This window comes from Ooceraea biroi, chromosome 3 (assembly GCF_003672135.1).
Source record: "Ooceraea biroi isolate clonal line C1 chromosome 3, Obir_v5.4, whole genome shotgun sequence".
In the NCBI taxonomy this organism is placed as follows: Eukaryota; Metazoa; Arthropoda; class Insecta; order Hymenoptera; family Formicidae; genus Ooceraea; species Ooceraea biroi.
In genome coordinates, this window is record NC_039508.1 from 8,371,719 (window position 1) to 8,388,483 (window position 16,765).

General features: G+C 34.7%; 1 pseudogene; it reads right to left on the reverse strand.

Annotated features, from left to right (window-relative positions):
* Positions 1-475: 475 nt before the first annotated feature.
* Positions 476-16,491, reverse strand: LOC113561586 (annotated as a pseudogene).
* Positions 16,492-16,765: the final 274 nt, after the last annotated feature.

Here is a 16,765-nt window from a genome sequence, read left to right on the forward strand (position 1 = left end):
TATCTGGAAATTTTGTTAATTACTTCGCTAGTAATCTTTGAAAATCAGCGTCATTATTAGTTTAATTAATACAACAATGCATAGAATCAATTTTGCTGATTGCGAAGCTTAATTGTTGTTACGTTGGTCAGATCAAAAGACAACAAGAATCAAAGAACATAGATCTGATATGCTTTTTCTGTCGTGTCTCCGAGAATCCGTCTCATATCGATTACAGTCGCTTAAAGTCTTTTTCTGTCAGCAAGTAAATTTTTAATAATGTATTTATTTTATCATTACTCTGTATCTCATTTTGTTTTGTTAATTAATAAATTGTCAGTTCGGTGGTTCAAAGGAGAGTTTTTTTGTTAAGAACATTACATCATGATTGTCATAAAAGTACAGATGGACATAGACGAAGAGTTTTTCTTAACCGACTTTAGCGGCATTGCAGTCCCGTCCCGTTCCGTGGTCGCCAGTCGTGTTGTCGACGATGCTAAACCATGTCGCCGATGATTGCGTCGCTCCCGCAGCTTCCATCGTCACCAATCGCGTCGCCGACGATCGCATCGCTCCCGTCATTACTGGTCCCGTCGTCGACGGTCGAATTGGTACCGCTCGCGAATCTTGTGTCGCTGCAGCTCCTGCCGATCGCATTGCCGCCAGTCGCGTCAGTAAGGATCGCGTCGCTGTCGCTGTCGCTTCTGATGATGGCATTGCCGACGATTCTATCCAACGAAGTAATATACAGGGTGTTTCCTAAGTAAGTAGACAAACTTAAGGAGGATATTCCTTGGCTTATTTTAAGAAGAAAAGGTCATATAAACATATGCCCTAAACTGCTTTGTTTTCCAAAAAAAAGTACATCACTGTTTTCGTTCACTTTTCATTTTCCATTAGCAAGACCGTATACGAAATGCATATCTGTCATTTCGGCGTTTGTGTAATTTACCATAATTAATAAAATTACTAAACTTAATAGAAACTATAAAGTTTGCGTCAAAGATAACGTGATAGCAGTGATGCCGGATAGCGTGCTTTTGCAGTACGAGTCAACAGCGGTGGGGATGGAGTGGGGATGGTCTCGCAGCGGCCGCGCGGCGCAGTCTGAAACGAGTGTTCACTTGCGGCGCCGCGAGACCATCCCCACTCCATCCCCACCGCTGTTGACTCATACTGCAAAAGCACGTTATCCGAAAAGTGAACGAAAACAGTGAAGTACTTTTTTTGGAAAACAAAGCAGTTTAGGATATATGTTTATATGACCTTTTCTTCTTAAAATAAGCCAAGGAATATCCTCCTTAAATTTGTCTACTTACTTAGGAAACACCCTGTATATTTAATTAACGAAGTAATATATACTTAATTATTTTATTTTAATGTATAATATTAATGTATTAAAAGATGATATTCTTTTGTATTGGGTTGGCCAAAAAGTAATTACGTTTTTTTTATATAAATAAAAGGCGAATTTTTCATGGGAAACAAAAACTTTATTAAACAATATATTGTCCATTTTGTTTGATTATCTTTTGCCATTTTTCAGGCAACTTCATGATTCCGCGCTCAAAAAAGTTCTTATCTTTTTCAGCAAAACACAATTCCAAGAACGATTTGATATCCTCATCAGCAGTCAAGGTTTTACCATTCAAGGCGTTTTGCAAAGAACGAAACAAATGGTAATCTGATGGTGCCAGGTCTGGCGAATATGGTGGATGTGGTAACACATCCCATCCAAGCTGCAACAATTATTGACGAGTGACCAAACTTGTACGTGGTCTAGCGTTATTATGGTAAAACACAACATCTTTGCGATTCACCAATTCTCGACGTTTCTGTTTGATGGCATCATTTAATTTATCCAGTTGACGACAGTATACGTCTGAATTAATGGTTTGATTCCTTGCAAGCAGCTCAAAATACACAATACCTTTAAAGTCCCACCAGACTAACAGCATAATCTTTCTTTGGTGAATATCTGCTTTTCAAGTGCTTTCAGCAGGTTCATCACGCTTGCTCCACGATCTTTTTCGTTTGACGTTGTTGTAGACGATCCATTTTTCGTCGCCTGTTATCATACGTTTCAAAAATGGATCATTTTCCTCACGTTTCAAAAGAGAATCGCAGATGTCAATACGCTTAGTGAGATGAATTTCTTTCAGCTCATGTGGTACCCAAATATCGAGTTTACTAATGTATCCAAGTCGTTTTAAATGGTTTTCAACACTCGATTTCGATATGTTAAGATTCTCAGCAATCTCTCGTGTCGTTAAACGCCGATTGGAATCGATCAGTGCCTTTATTTTGTCATCATCAATTTCGATTAGCCTTCCTGAGCGTGGTGCATCTTTCACATTAAAATCTCCAGATCGAAATTTAGTAAACCAATTTTGACACTGCCGCAGTTTTAAAGCATCTTCGCCATATACATCAGATAACTTTTTATGAGCTTGCACAGTGTTTTTCCCTTTTCGGAAGTAATAAAACAAAATATGACGAAAATGTTCTTTTCGATTTTCCATTTTGAAATCGACGGCAAACAAACAATTGGTAACGAAATCGTGTACTTTCTTTTTCTAAAACAAGCTTGAACTGTGAGTTGTTAACCTACATAATGATTTTGCGGTTTAGAATGAAGTTAGTTACATTTCAAGACATGTATGTCCATCTATTGGAAAAAAACGCAATTACTTTTTGGCCAACCCACTAGTATATACTTACATGCATATTTTTCTTTGCACAATTGTCACATCAATTAATTTTAATAATTTTTAGATTACAGGCGAAGAGGTACTCGGGCAGGGTGGCGGCGTCAAAACAACCATTTTTACTAATTTTTATACAAATTATCTAACGCCAATTATTATTGGAACAGACGGGGAAGAGGCAGAGGCAGAGGATATAGACAGTAAAGTACGTATCTTATGTTACTTATTTCTAGGTAGTTTCTCAAATTATAGCGTCTCGCATGTCGGTATATACATATATATATATAATATACATATATATATTATATATATATATATATATATATATATACAGTGCTGGCAAAAAGTTCCGGAAGGGTTAAAAATCTTGGAAAATAATGATTTAGTGGAAAAATGTTTCAAACAAAACGCATAGGGCTTTAAAAAATCTATTAGATGATGATATCTATTTGACCTTGGTATGACCTTGGAAAGCCCGGTCATGGTCAACATAAAAATCTTAAATGGAAACCCCTATTTTTTATTACATATTCTTGTAGCATAGCTCGAGAGCTTTTCGAAACGCTATAATAAATTGTTTTCTCTTACGTACTTTTTGACTTATAAGGCTTGAAGGTTACACAGTACCGCCGGCATTAGAATTACTCAAGGTGTACCGCATGGAGGTGGCACGGTCGGATTTATACCTCTTTTGTGTGTGTGTGCGTGCGCGCGCGCGCGCGCGCGTGTGTGCGTGTGCGTGTGTGTGCGTGCGTGTATGAGTGTGTGTGTGTGTGTGTGTTCTTCATAAAACCAACTTCACAAAAATAGTTTATACTCGTATATACGAACAACGACATTACACACACACGCACACGTAACGCGCGCGCGCGCGCGCGCACACACACACACACACACACAAAAGAGGTATAAATCCGACCGTGCCAACCTCCATGCGGTACACCTTGAGTAATTCTAATGCCGGCGGTACTGTGTAACTTTTAAGCCTTATAAGTCAAAAAATACGTAAGAGAAAACAATTTATTATAGCGTTTCGAAAAGCTCTCGAGCTATGCTACAAGAATATGTAATAAAAAATAGGGGTTTCCATTTAAGATTTTTATGTTGACCATGACCGGGCTTTCCAAGGTCATACCAAGGTCAAATAGATATCATCATCTAATAGATTTTTTAAAGCCCTATGCGTTTTGTTTGAAACATTTTTCCACTAAATCATTATTTTCCAAGATTTTTAACCCTTCCGGAACTTTTTGCCAGCACTGTATATATATATACAGGGTGGTCCACTTAAATCGATCATCTTAGATATTTCACTTGTTTTTGATGATACGAAAAAATGTCTAAGGAAAAAGTTGCACCGTTCGAAGGGGCTATCATGATGACGGAACAAAAATTTTTTCAAGGCTATTTTTTTCGGAGATTCAAAGGTCAAGATAATTTTTTTAAATGGAACTACATATTTTTGTTTGCGCAATTTTATAGCCAACATCGTGAGGAGTTCAGCGACCTATGACAACATGACCTTTAAATGATCTTGAACGCAGGAAACAGAAAAATCAAACTTTATGCTCTTCAACACAAAAATTTATTTAAAGAGGTGTTCGAAATTATGTCCTCCGACTTCAATACATTTTCGAATACGATGCACAAATGATACTCTTACCCTTTTTATCATTTCTGAATTTATACTAGCATATGCATTCAAAATGCGCTCTCTCATGTTCTCTTGTATAATAGTTGGTACATCATTGTAAACAGTGTTCTTTAACATTCTCCACAAAAAAAAGTCTAAAGGATTCAAATCAGGAGAATGTGCTGGCCAACTGATATGTCCTCCTCTTCCTATCCAGCGTCCATGGTTAGTGAAAGTTGATTCATCGGTAAACAATATTCTGTTGAAGAAAAATTCATTGACCTCCAACTGTTGTAGCGCCCATTGACAAAATTCTATTCGATTAATAAAATCATTTCCATGAAGTTCTTGATGCAATGCAATGTAATATGGATGAAATGAGTGACGTTTAACAATGCGTAAAACACTTGTCTTGGAAATACCAGTATTTCTTTGTATTTGTCGAGAACTGATATGTGGATTATTTGCCACTGCAGCCAAAACAGTAACTTTTGCTGGTTCATTAGTTTGTAAACGAGGTCGCATTTTCTTACGTGAACAAACACTTCCAGTTTCACGAAATGTTGTAATAAGACGGTCAAAAGCAGCGCGTGACGGTAAACGCTTTTCAGGGTATCTTTGGCCGTACATTCTCTGCGCCTCTGTAGAGCTTCTTCCGCTTTCACCGTAAATAAAAAGCATTTCTATTCTTTCCTCTTTCGTATAATCAGTCATATTTAAACTCTGATATCGAGAAGCTCAGGAAATGAACTGAACTGCAAAAGCATTTCACGATCATAAATATTTACATACACATACACACACGCACACAATACATGTATGGAATTATTTCAATCTTACATTCCATTGAATTCCAGAACATGAGAGTGTTTACCGATGAATCAATGTTCACTAACCATGGACAAGTAAATAGAAGAAATATGAACTATTGGACCGTCGAAAATCTAAGGTGGCTTCGATAAGTAGAACGTCCATGGAGCCTTAGAAAATGTATTGAAGTCGGAGGACATCATTTCGAACACCTCCTTAAATAAATTTTTGTGTTGAAGAGCATAAAGTTTGATTTTTCTGTTTCCCACGTTCAAGATCATTTAAAGGTCATGTTGTCATAGGTCGCTGAACTCCTCTCGATGTTGGCTATAAAATTGCGCAAACAAAAATATGTAGTTCCATTTAAAAAAATTATCTTGACCTTTGAATCTCCGAAAAAAATAGCCTTGAAAAACTTTTTGTTCTGTCATCATGATAGCCCCTTCGAACGGTGCAACTTTTTCCTTAGACATTTTTTCGTATCATCAAAAACAAGTGAAATATCTAAGATGATCGATTTAAGTGGACCACCCTGTATATTAAATTAGTGCCATACCGAGTACTTGCGAGAAAAATCCGCAAGTGCCCTCCCGCGGCCTACTGTAAAAACACCTCATGTGGTGTATGTCATAACAAGAAATTATAAGCCAGGTAAATTTAATTCAGTAATGTTTAACACTATCTCCGGCTACGTCTGATGGTCGGACAGAAATCTTTTTGATGTTGAAAACACTTTTCTTAACAAATCTAACCCAAGCTATCCATTAAGGTTACTTAGCACTTGATCGGATCAGTTGTTATTGAAATCTGATAATCGAAGGGTCTTTCGCAAGTTCGCCTCCTATAAATGATGTGTCCGGTCTTCTCGCGCTGCGCATACTTGACGTAAGATACTACCGTGCCTCTTGATATTACTTGTTAACAACTTTCTCTAAAAATAGTATATAAATATCTTTAGCACCTTTAGGCCATTGCTTTTTACTAACTTGCGTATCATTAGTTTCAATCCAAATGCTAGATGTTCTTTCTCTACACATATTTGTATAACGACCTGTTTCAATACATAAACCATGATGAAATATAGCACTCATAACTTTATACGATTGTTCAGCTATTAATATTTTACTTGTAGGAACAGAACATAAACTAAATTTGCCTGGTATCTTCACTAATTTATCATCCTGTAACGAAAACGATACTAAGTGGATAATAACTATCTCTTTCGCCAAGACTAAATCACGTTTTATTAATATTGCATTTTCTCCACAATATTTGCATGATTCGTTATTTCCTTGAACCCAATGTGAGAATGTAATATTTAATAAATCGTTAAGATTATAACTTTTCTTCTTCAAATTGTTAATAGAAATTGAAACAAGTATATGATTATCAGTAATAACTTTTGTGTTACCACATGACTTGCAGCGACTAGTAGAAGTAATTTTATGTTCTACTACATTTCTTATAATCATGTTTTGTACAAAGAGCAATAAGAAATTCGGAAGCATCTCGTTTAATAGAGATCGTAAAGTATTCTCCTAAATATTGCCGTATTGCATAAGTATTCAAATTACGCATTCTACTTTTATATCGATGAGCTAATATGCGTAAAACATCTAATTTAGCAACAGTAAACATCTCTTTCCTAACAGTGCTTGAATGTAATAAGCATTGTAATAATGTATTTGAGTAGCATGAAACATTATCTATATTTTGAAAACCATGTACGACCCAAGCAGTACTTTGTCGAGCTAGTACTTTTTGATCTGACTCTCGAAAAGAAGTAATTATTTTTGATAGTATCCATGGAACATCTTTCACTTTACGATGACGCTCTTTTGAAACAGTAATCATTTCTGCTTCTGGCTTATATATTCTCTTTAGCCGATTATATTCAATAATAGCCTCTTCACTAGCTATTATAGATGAAGGATCATAATTAATTAAATGCAATCCATCTAGAGATGTTATTCTAGATAATGCAACATATACTTGACCACAACTAAATATAGAGTTACCTATATCCATAATAGCATTTTTCAAGCTCAATCCTTGGCTTTTATGAATGGCGATACCATAACTCAAGGATAATGGAAATTGTCTTCTTATAACATATGCTCTATGCATCACTTCAAACTTGACACTTACTCGTTCAATTAAATATTCGAAACCAGATGGTAAAAGCAGTTTGATCTTTTCTACATAATCATTAGATATATCGTGTACAACTGTAACAACTGTAGCAATTGTACCGTTTACAAGACCCAAACTAGCATCAATATTACGTCTTTATCATGACTGTCGCTCCAATTTTAATAATAATTTGTTTTGAAAGCCCAGCTGTTCTAGAATTATCATCATCATTATTTGACAATACTTTTGCTACTTTTCTCTTAATATATGGAATACATTCAATTGTATCTTCAGCTATTAATAATATTTCTTTCGAAGCAATACGATTTAACATAGCAGCGTTAAGAATATCACACATATGACAAGTAGGCAGTAAGCAAACAGTATCAGACGGCAAATTATCAATATAATTACATAATTTATGTAATCTTGCTTCAAAAGTCTCATTTTTAAAAGATATTTTTTATTTTAGAGAATTTCACAACCAGATTTTGTCAATAAACCAACACGAACTCTCGATAGCAATTGACGATAAGACCCATCTCCTTGCTGGCGTATGTTAATTGTCAATTCATCGTAGTCAAATAATGTAGCCCATAAATTAGTGGCACATAAGGACCCGAGGTATTTATAAATTTTTTCATCTGATAAATGTACAAAAGCAGGATCTTCATGTACAGGAGGTAATTGAAGTAGATTTCCAAGCAAAAGAATATGCTTCCGACCAAACTAACCATCATCACGATCAGCAGTATCAAATATTTCAGATAATCGTAGATGTATAATATATATATTAAGGTCAAATTAGGTATCATTGACACTTCATCAATTATAAAAAGAATAACATCTTTAAGATCTGTTCGTAAAACTTTTAATACATGATCAGACAATTGTTTATATTGGGTCATTAAGTATGAAACTTTACAAATAGAACATAAACTTTTGCATTTTTTGGCACATGGACATGATTTATTTTCAATCGAAGTATGCGCCCATGTTATCTACACACTTCTGCCATTTTAGTGGTAGTTGGTCTATGTCTCTACTATAGAAGCTATAGGAGTACGGGAATCGATGAAGTCGCGGAAGGCTGTTTCGACTGCCTGTTGAGAATTGAAGAATTTTCCCACCAAGAAGTTGTCCAAATTCCGGAAGAAGCGATAGTCGGTAGGTGATAGATCTGGTGAATATGGTGGATGACGGAGAGTTTCCAATTCCAACTCCCGTAGCTTTGCCACGGTCAGTCGTGCAGTGTGCGGTCGAGCATTATCATGCAACAGGATTGGCATTGACCGATTGACCAATTTCGGTTGTTTAATAGCAAGTTGTTGCATCATTTCGTCCAGTTGCTTGCAATATACTTCAGCCGTTATCGATGTACCAGGTTTCATAAAGTTGTAGTAGATAACACCTGACCTGGACCACCAAACAGTCACCATAAGCTTCTTCTGTGTAATGTTGGGTTTCGCGTGATGTCTCGGTGGTTCATCAGCGTTCAACCACTGATGTGAGCATTTACGATTGTCGTAGAGTATCCACTTTTCATCGCAGGTCACAATTCGATTCAAAAAAGATTCATTTTTGTGCCGGGAAAACAAAGAAAGGGAAGCCTCTAGACGTTGCGCCTGCTGCGCATCAGTCAATTCGTGCGGGACCCATTTGTCCAACTTCTTTATCTTACCAATTGCAGCTAAATGAACAATATGGTGGGTATAGAAACATTGAATATCGATGCCAATTCACGTGTACTTTGAGATGGATCGGACTCTACCACGGCTCTCAAGTGATCATTATCCACCTTCGTCTTTGGTCTTCCACGTGGCTCATTAGCGAGGCTGAAATCTCCATCTCTGAAGTTTTTGAACCAATTGCCCACCGTTGCTTTAGTAGTTGAACCTTCACCAAATACAGCGTTGATATTACGAGCTGTCTCCGACACTGTGGTTCCACGGCGGAACTCATATTCATAAATCACACGAATTTTGGACTTTTCCATAGTTCTATAAAAAAGAATCCACCAATAAAACTAATGAAGATATTTGAACAAACAAATATGACATTTGAAGAGCGAACATACATCTATCACACTAACCTAACCTGATACTGACGTCTGGCGCCAAATTTGAGATAACAAATGTTAAAGATGGCGCTTTTACATTTGTAAAGTTTCATACTTAATGACCCAATACTTTGGTGTATGACGATGTTCAACAGGGTAATTGAAGCAATCTGTGAACTGTCAAACCATCTATATTAAACGCTGCTATATCAGTAAGTGCTGCTATAGCAGTATTCTTGTTTAGATTTTGTTTAATCCAACATTTAATTGTTTTAATCAAGAAACTTTTACCAGTGCCCCCTTCTCCACTAACGTGTATAATCGTAGTAATGATTCATCCGATGTTACAGCATTGATAACTATCAAATACTCTTCTTTGATCTGCGTTCAGTTTTGAAATCATTTCACATATATCGATTTGCTCAACACATTTGTCACCAAGATCTTTAAGATCTTGCATTACTTCACCAGCTTCAATATTTTGGACACCTATTGGATTATCAGGATCATCCTGAGACACATGCTGTTTTTCCAACTCATCTAATTGTTGTTGAAGTAATTGCTTTGCAGTTTCAAATGCTTTTTGTAATTCTTCTACTTTTTCATGATACTGCAATGCTTCCAAGATGTAATTTTATTTTGTGAAATGATTCTGCATAATTATGTCATCCATTTCTAAGGTCACTCTATTTTCTGCCATGGCTTGAACATAAGTAGTAAAGAAAAGAAATACTTTTCTGGTTCCATATTAACATTATATCTATAATGATTAATAAGATATCCACGCTGTCGCCGTTTTAAATATAAACTGTTATCCATCTTATAGTATTCAATCTTTTTATTGTATGGTTTGACTTTAGTAATATCATACCACTATGCAAATTCATATAAAAATATCGATTCTAATTCTATTGGTCTATGTGGATAATAATTATCTATTATAGATGGACAAAATATGTCTGCAGAATCTCCATCAAGAGCTTCAATTTCTTTATGGCTTTTGACTTTTCTGTATCGTATCTGATTAACATCTACCCACTTAATCGTCGTATTTCGATCAGTTCCATATAAAGGAATACCTAGCAATGTATCAGCAGCTTCAAGAGCTCCACATTCCCTATTATTCGTGAATCGCAAACCAATATTCCAAAGATAGCTCGCTAATGATTTGTTTTTATTATTTGTACTATTACAGATAGAATCAGATAATTCACTTTTTCCTGCTTTAATCATATATTTAGTAACATACCAAGTAAGCAACGATGATTTTTCACCAATAAATTGTATATCCATATTTCCTTCCCATGCAATAAGAACAGGATTATAATCATTTATATTAATTTCATCATCTTTTCGAGGAAGGTCATAAAGTCTACTCCTATGTTTTAATTGTTTTCTACCTGCTATCGAACTTACGACATTTCTCATGATCAATATTTCCGTGACAGGACGAGGAAATCCAAAACGACATACACGAACTACTTACGTCCTATTTTTTTAGAACGAAGACAATAATCGTTATGTTTGTGTCGTTGATGCGTATTGACTCTCCTATATAATAATGGTGAAATGATTTGATTCGACATTCCACAACTTACATATTGTAAAATCAATTTAGATACTTCTTCAACAGAAAATTCACCGATAATTGGCGTATTTTTAACCCAAACTAACATATGAAAATGCTGTATATCTCTACCTTGGTATTCTCGTCGCCAGAAGTAATGTGTTACTTCTCCGAGCGGGTGATCTTTGGAACAAATAAAATCAAGTATTGCTTGAAACTTATTGTGTAGAAACCTGGATGTTGATACCGGATCTCTAGCAACGAGTACACTAGTAGATGAGGTATCATTATTCCATCCATTAACTTCGCGGATATATTCACCTAAATCATCCCACAACCATTCAGCAGGACTCAAGGTTAGAAACCATGTCGTAGGTCCGTAATATTGTGTCATACAATTTAAATCACTTCTCGGTCTACGCCAATATTGTTCTGTATTTCTTAGAGTGGAAAATATTGTACTCAAATTAGATTCTAACAAGTCTTTTTGAATTGCTTCTAGATATTCAGAAGCTGTGTAACGATCTTGTAAATTAGTTACATTCATTTTATGATAAATACCACGACTTAATTGACGAATATTCGTATTATTTAACAAAAAAATAAGTATTGTATATTTAATCTATATTGTGGATGTTTAGATGTCAAACGGCATTTAATAAATTCATGAATATAAAGTTTGATATTTCTACTTTCGTGTTGTCCATTTACACCAAGAGGAAACAAATCAGGAAAACACAATAAATCCAAATATTTTTCACGATTATCCAACGGTAAATCTTCAAGTTTTAACATTTGATATCGGGCGGAAACAGGTTTATTTGACCTTCGTTCATATAAAGGATATATTGTACACTGAGGTGCATAAATGAAGTCCCTTTTCGGTGTAGATAGGTGCAGGTAAGCGCGCCATCTGCAGACTGCATGGCGCGCCTACTACCCAAAGACCGAACGCATGTCTGCATACTATTAATTATAGCCAATAAAATAAGTTAAAACGCGTAAAAATGGCTAATCCCGCAGCACATATATTGCCCGACCATACATTTTATATGAAGAATCGATATTATGATTTGATTTTAAAACAATTTGATACAATTACTATTATTACTTATGACATACAATATATAATAATTATAAGTAATTATTTTGCAATTTTAAATTAAATATAAATTATTACAATCAATTATTTTAATATAATTACAATTATTATATAATTATATAACAATGATTTATTCTAATAATTTATATTGCAACCGGAATCTTTTATTACTCGGCTTCATCTGACGCGGCCGGGTCCGCGACTGTCAAGTTGCTAATTTATTAAAAACATTGTAGTAACTGGGCGCCAACTAATTTTCCAAAATTAGTAAAATTAACTTGATAGATCTCAGAGGTGGATATTTGGGAGGACCCTTTTTTATGACACCGACTGTTGTAACATCGACAAGATATAATTAAATAAAAAAACCGTTATATTTCAAATACTATAATTCGGATATGTTTACTCACAGATTTTGTTTAAGGCAGAATAGTACAAGTTTTACTCACAATTGACGACGGGAGGTCTCTCACTTTGTCAGCCTTGTGTTAAATTTTTGCAGTCTCCGCTGCATGCAGTCCACGGCAGAGAAATTTACAGGATTCTATCAAGCGGCGATCCGACTCCTCGAGAGCTGACTCTAGGATTCTGTTTCACTATAGCACTGCCATCCAAAGAGTGCCACACGGTGATCCCGCTCCCTCGAGCATGGACCGGGTACGATGTCGTCGATCATCTACGCATGCGTTCTTCGCGTAACGATGAATCGATATCAATCGATATTCCATATATTGGACATACGCCTCTGATCGCTGTCTATCCTCGTCCGCCCTATGGCCGGATGGGAACGCACTTCGCTGTTCTCCTCTCGCTCCCGTCCACATCGGTCGCTCTCATCACGCCTCCTTCGCCCACAATTCAGTGACCAGAACTGAGAGAACCTCCCGTTCGTCCGAAATATAAGCGATCCGAATTTTACAGTGCAACAATTCAATGATATAATAATTCAATACATACAACAATTCAATATATACGCGAAAATCCAATAATATAATATAATAATTTCAAAATTCATGCAATAGCTTCAGTAGGTAATGATAATTTCCAATAATTCTAACAATATCGATAGCTCTGATCATTTCAATAATATCCATGAAAAATATAACATAAAATATTTAAAATTTTCCTATCCTTATATAAGCTTCCGACGAGCCGGATCACGTTGACGTTAGGGGAATAAATTTACTCTGTCACAATATTTAATTTAAAATTGCAAAATAATTACTTATAATTATTATATAACATGTCATAAATATTATAATATTTATATGATTATATAATTATATAATACACTATAATATAATTATATAATTATAATATAATACACTTTCATACAATTATAATTGTATGAAAGTGTATTAAAATCAAATCATAATTATCGATTCTTCGTATCAAATAAATTATTACGATAAAGTATTTTTATATAATTATAATTATGTAATATATGGTACGATGGAAAATTTCTCAGTGTAGAATTAAAATATTTATAATTTAAAATTTATACATTTAAAATTTATAATTTTGATAGTAAAAACTTTCTCATCACGATAAGGTAGATGTTGTGTGTTGTGTTTGTAATATGGTATCTTCTTTCTTTATTTCAAGCAAGGACAAATGTTTAATTGTTTGCTGATTGGGGCAAATGGCCAGTCTTGCCTTCCATCTGCGGACACCCATGATCATCACCTATCAAGTGATTGTACATACGAGTGATTGGGTCAAAATTAAAATTCATCCCATAGTGCCAAACAAAACAATCTTTTTAGAACCACAAATATAAAGAGAAGAAATCTTCGCATCCTATAAATAATTCTGATTTTTTTCATATTTGTATTTTGTATATTGCGCATTATACTTTAATTTAATTAACAGAGAAAAACTTTTCGGAATATTATAATACGATAAATATGTTTCGAATAGGACAATCATGCGGTGAATCGTCTTGACTTTAACATATGTTTCACAGTCCCTCTCCTGAGTAATCAAAAAAGTTTAGCTGCTAATTATTTATTAAAAAGTTATTAATAAAAAACTAATACAAATAACTTATAGACAATTATATCTTAATGTTACAATTTTTAACTTAACAATGTAACTGCAATATATTAGGGGTGTGATTTAGTTTTGAGGGTTTTTTTTGCTCAAAAACGCATGTATTTAAATATGATAATGAATGAATACCTTAATCAAAATATTTTCCTTCGTTTTCTATAACTTTTTCCCATCTTTCTGGCAAGAGATGGATTCCACGACGATAAAATGACTCTTCTTTTGAGTTGATCCATTCGTCGACGAATTTTCGCACTTCTTCGAAATTATGAAAGTGTGTATCCTCTAAAGCGTGTTGCATCGACCGGAACAAATAATAATCGCATGGAGCAATGTCCGGAGAATACGCGGGGTGCGGTAAGACTTGCCATTCAAGCTCTAATAGTGTTTGTTTCACTGATAACGCAACGTGAGGTCAAGCGTTGTCATGAAGAAGAATCACTTTCCGTCGTTTACTCGCAATTGGTGGTCGTTTTTGGTCCAATGCTTGCTTCAACTTGTACAATTTGTGTTGATAACGATCAGCCGTGACAGTCTCATGCGGATTTAACAGCTCATAGTACACTATACCTTTTTGATCCCACCAAATATAGAGCATTACTTTTTAACCGTGAATATTGCGTCTCGGAGTGGATGTTGATGGTTCGCCTGGATCCACCCATGATTTTCTGTGTTTGGGATTATCAAAATAGATCCACTTTTCATCCCCAGTAACAATCCGAGACAAGACTCTTCTTTTTTTGCCTGGCGATCAACGAAATGCAAATGTTCAACCGGTTCGCAATGGCACTTTCCGATAATTGATGTGGAACCCATTTCCCTTCTTTCTGAATTTTTCCCATTTCATGTAAATGTTTGGTAACTGTTGTACGATCAACATTTAATGCTCTGGCAAGTTCTGAAGTGGATTGTGTTGCATTTTCGTCCAATAATGCTTGCAAATCTGAATTTTCAAGCTTTCTTGGTTGTTCCGAGCGTTCTTTGTCCTTCACATTAGTATCACCACTTTTAAAGCGTCTAAACCAGTATTCACACGTCTTAATTGATGGGGCAGAATCACCATAAGTTTCCACAAGAATTCTATAACCCTCAGCCGCAGTTTTCTTTTGATTAAAAAACAAAAGCAACGCATGTCGAAAATGCTGTTTCGGAAGTTCCATTTTTACGATGATATAAACACGACTGTTATTGCATCAATTGCTATAATGCTACTAAATGTCATGGATAATGTCAACACTGTAAGAAACAACAGTTATCGGAAACAGCTATTGGAACAAACTGACACTACAGCCATCTGTTGCAAAACCCTCAAAACTAAATCACACTCCTAATACATACACGCCTGTTATATCGCAATTACATTATGAATTAAGTGGGAAAATATAACATTGATGTTATATATAATTACAACTTTGTGTGTATTGAAATAATAATTATAGATACATAATATATAATAATTATATTACAATACATAATATAATAATTATAATTATATCAATTATTACAATAAAGTACTTTTATATAATTAGATAGGGTGTCCGGTAAGTCATGACTCACCCTGTATAATAATTGTAATTATATAAAAATAATTTATTGTAATAATTTATATAATTATAATTATTATATTATGTATTGTAATATAATTATTATATATTATGTATCTATAATTAATTATTTCAGTACAGCACAAAGTTGTAATTATATGCGTAACATCAATGTTATACATATTTTCCCACTTAATTCATAATGTAATTGCGATATAACAGGCGTATATGTATATTGCAGTTACATTGTTAAGTTAAAAATTGTAACATTAATATATAATTGTCTCAGTTATTTGTATTAGTTTTAATTTCTTTATTGGCTATGATTAATAGTATACAGACATGCGTTCGGTCTTTGGGTAGTAAGCGCGCCATGCAGTCTGCAGATGGCGCGCTTACCTGCACCTATCTACACCGAAAAAGGGACTTCATTTATGCACCTCAGTGTACATTGCTCGTAACAACTAGAGTGGGTAAAAGGAGAGTGTCGCCAATATACATGCCTAATGCTGATTGGCTCCGCCATTTACAGACAATTTCCGGTTAGCCGTCAATAGGTATTAGGTGAACGTAGTTGTGTAAGTGTACATTTAAAGTAGTAGTGACGTTTTAATATCGTTTTACTTTGTCTGACAATGGCGACTTCCGGTTAATTGGCGACACTCTCCTTTTACCCACTCTAGTAACAACCATCACTTTCATCGATAATCTGAGTTAACATTGCCTTATGTTGTTTATTTAAAATAGTTTCTACATTATTTTTGGTTCTTTGCATTTCAATTTCTAAATTTAATAACTTACGATCATCATCCAATACACATTCTTTATCATTCTCTGTTTCTTGTATTTGAAATTCTAGATCATTCAGATTCTCTAAACATAATCCATCGTGAGTACTTGGTAACATAATGTTACTATAAACCGATTGTTACGTTTCAACCAGCGTAAAGCACCAAATACTTTTTTAATATTCACCGTTACTTCCCAAATAATTTTGGATTTTGTTGGAATATCTCTAACTAAAACGTATAATTCATAATTCATATTTATTGCATCGGTGTTAGAACATAATTTATTCAATGTCTCTTGTAAAGGTAATGGCAAATGAAATGTTCTACCTTTTACTTTTTGTACCATCTGTCTTACCGGCAATTTTTTATTAATAACAGTTTCCATTTTAA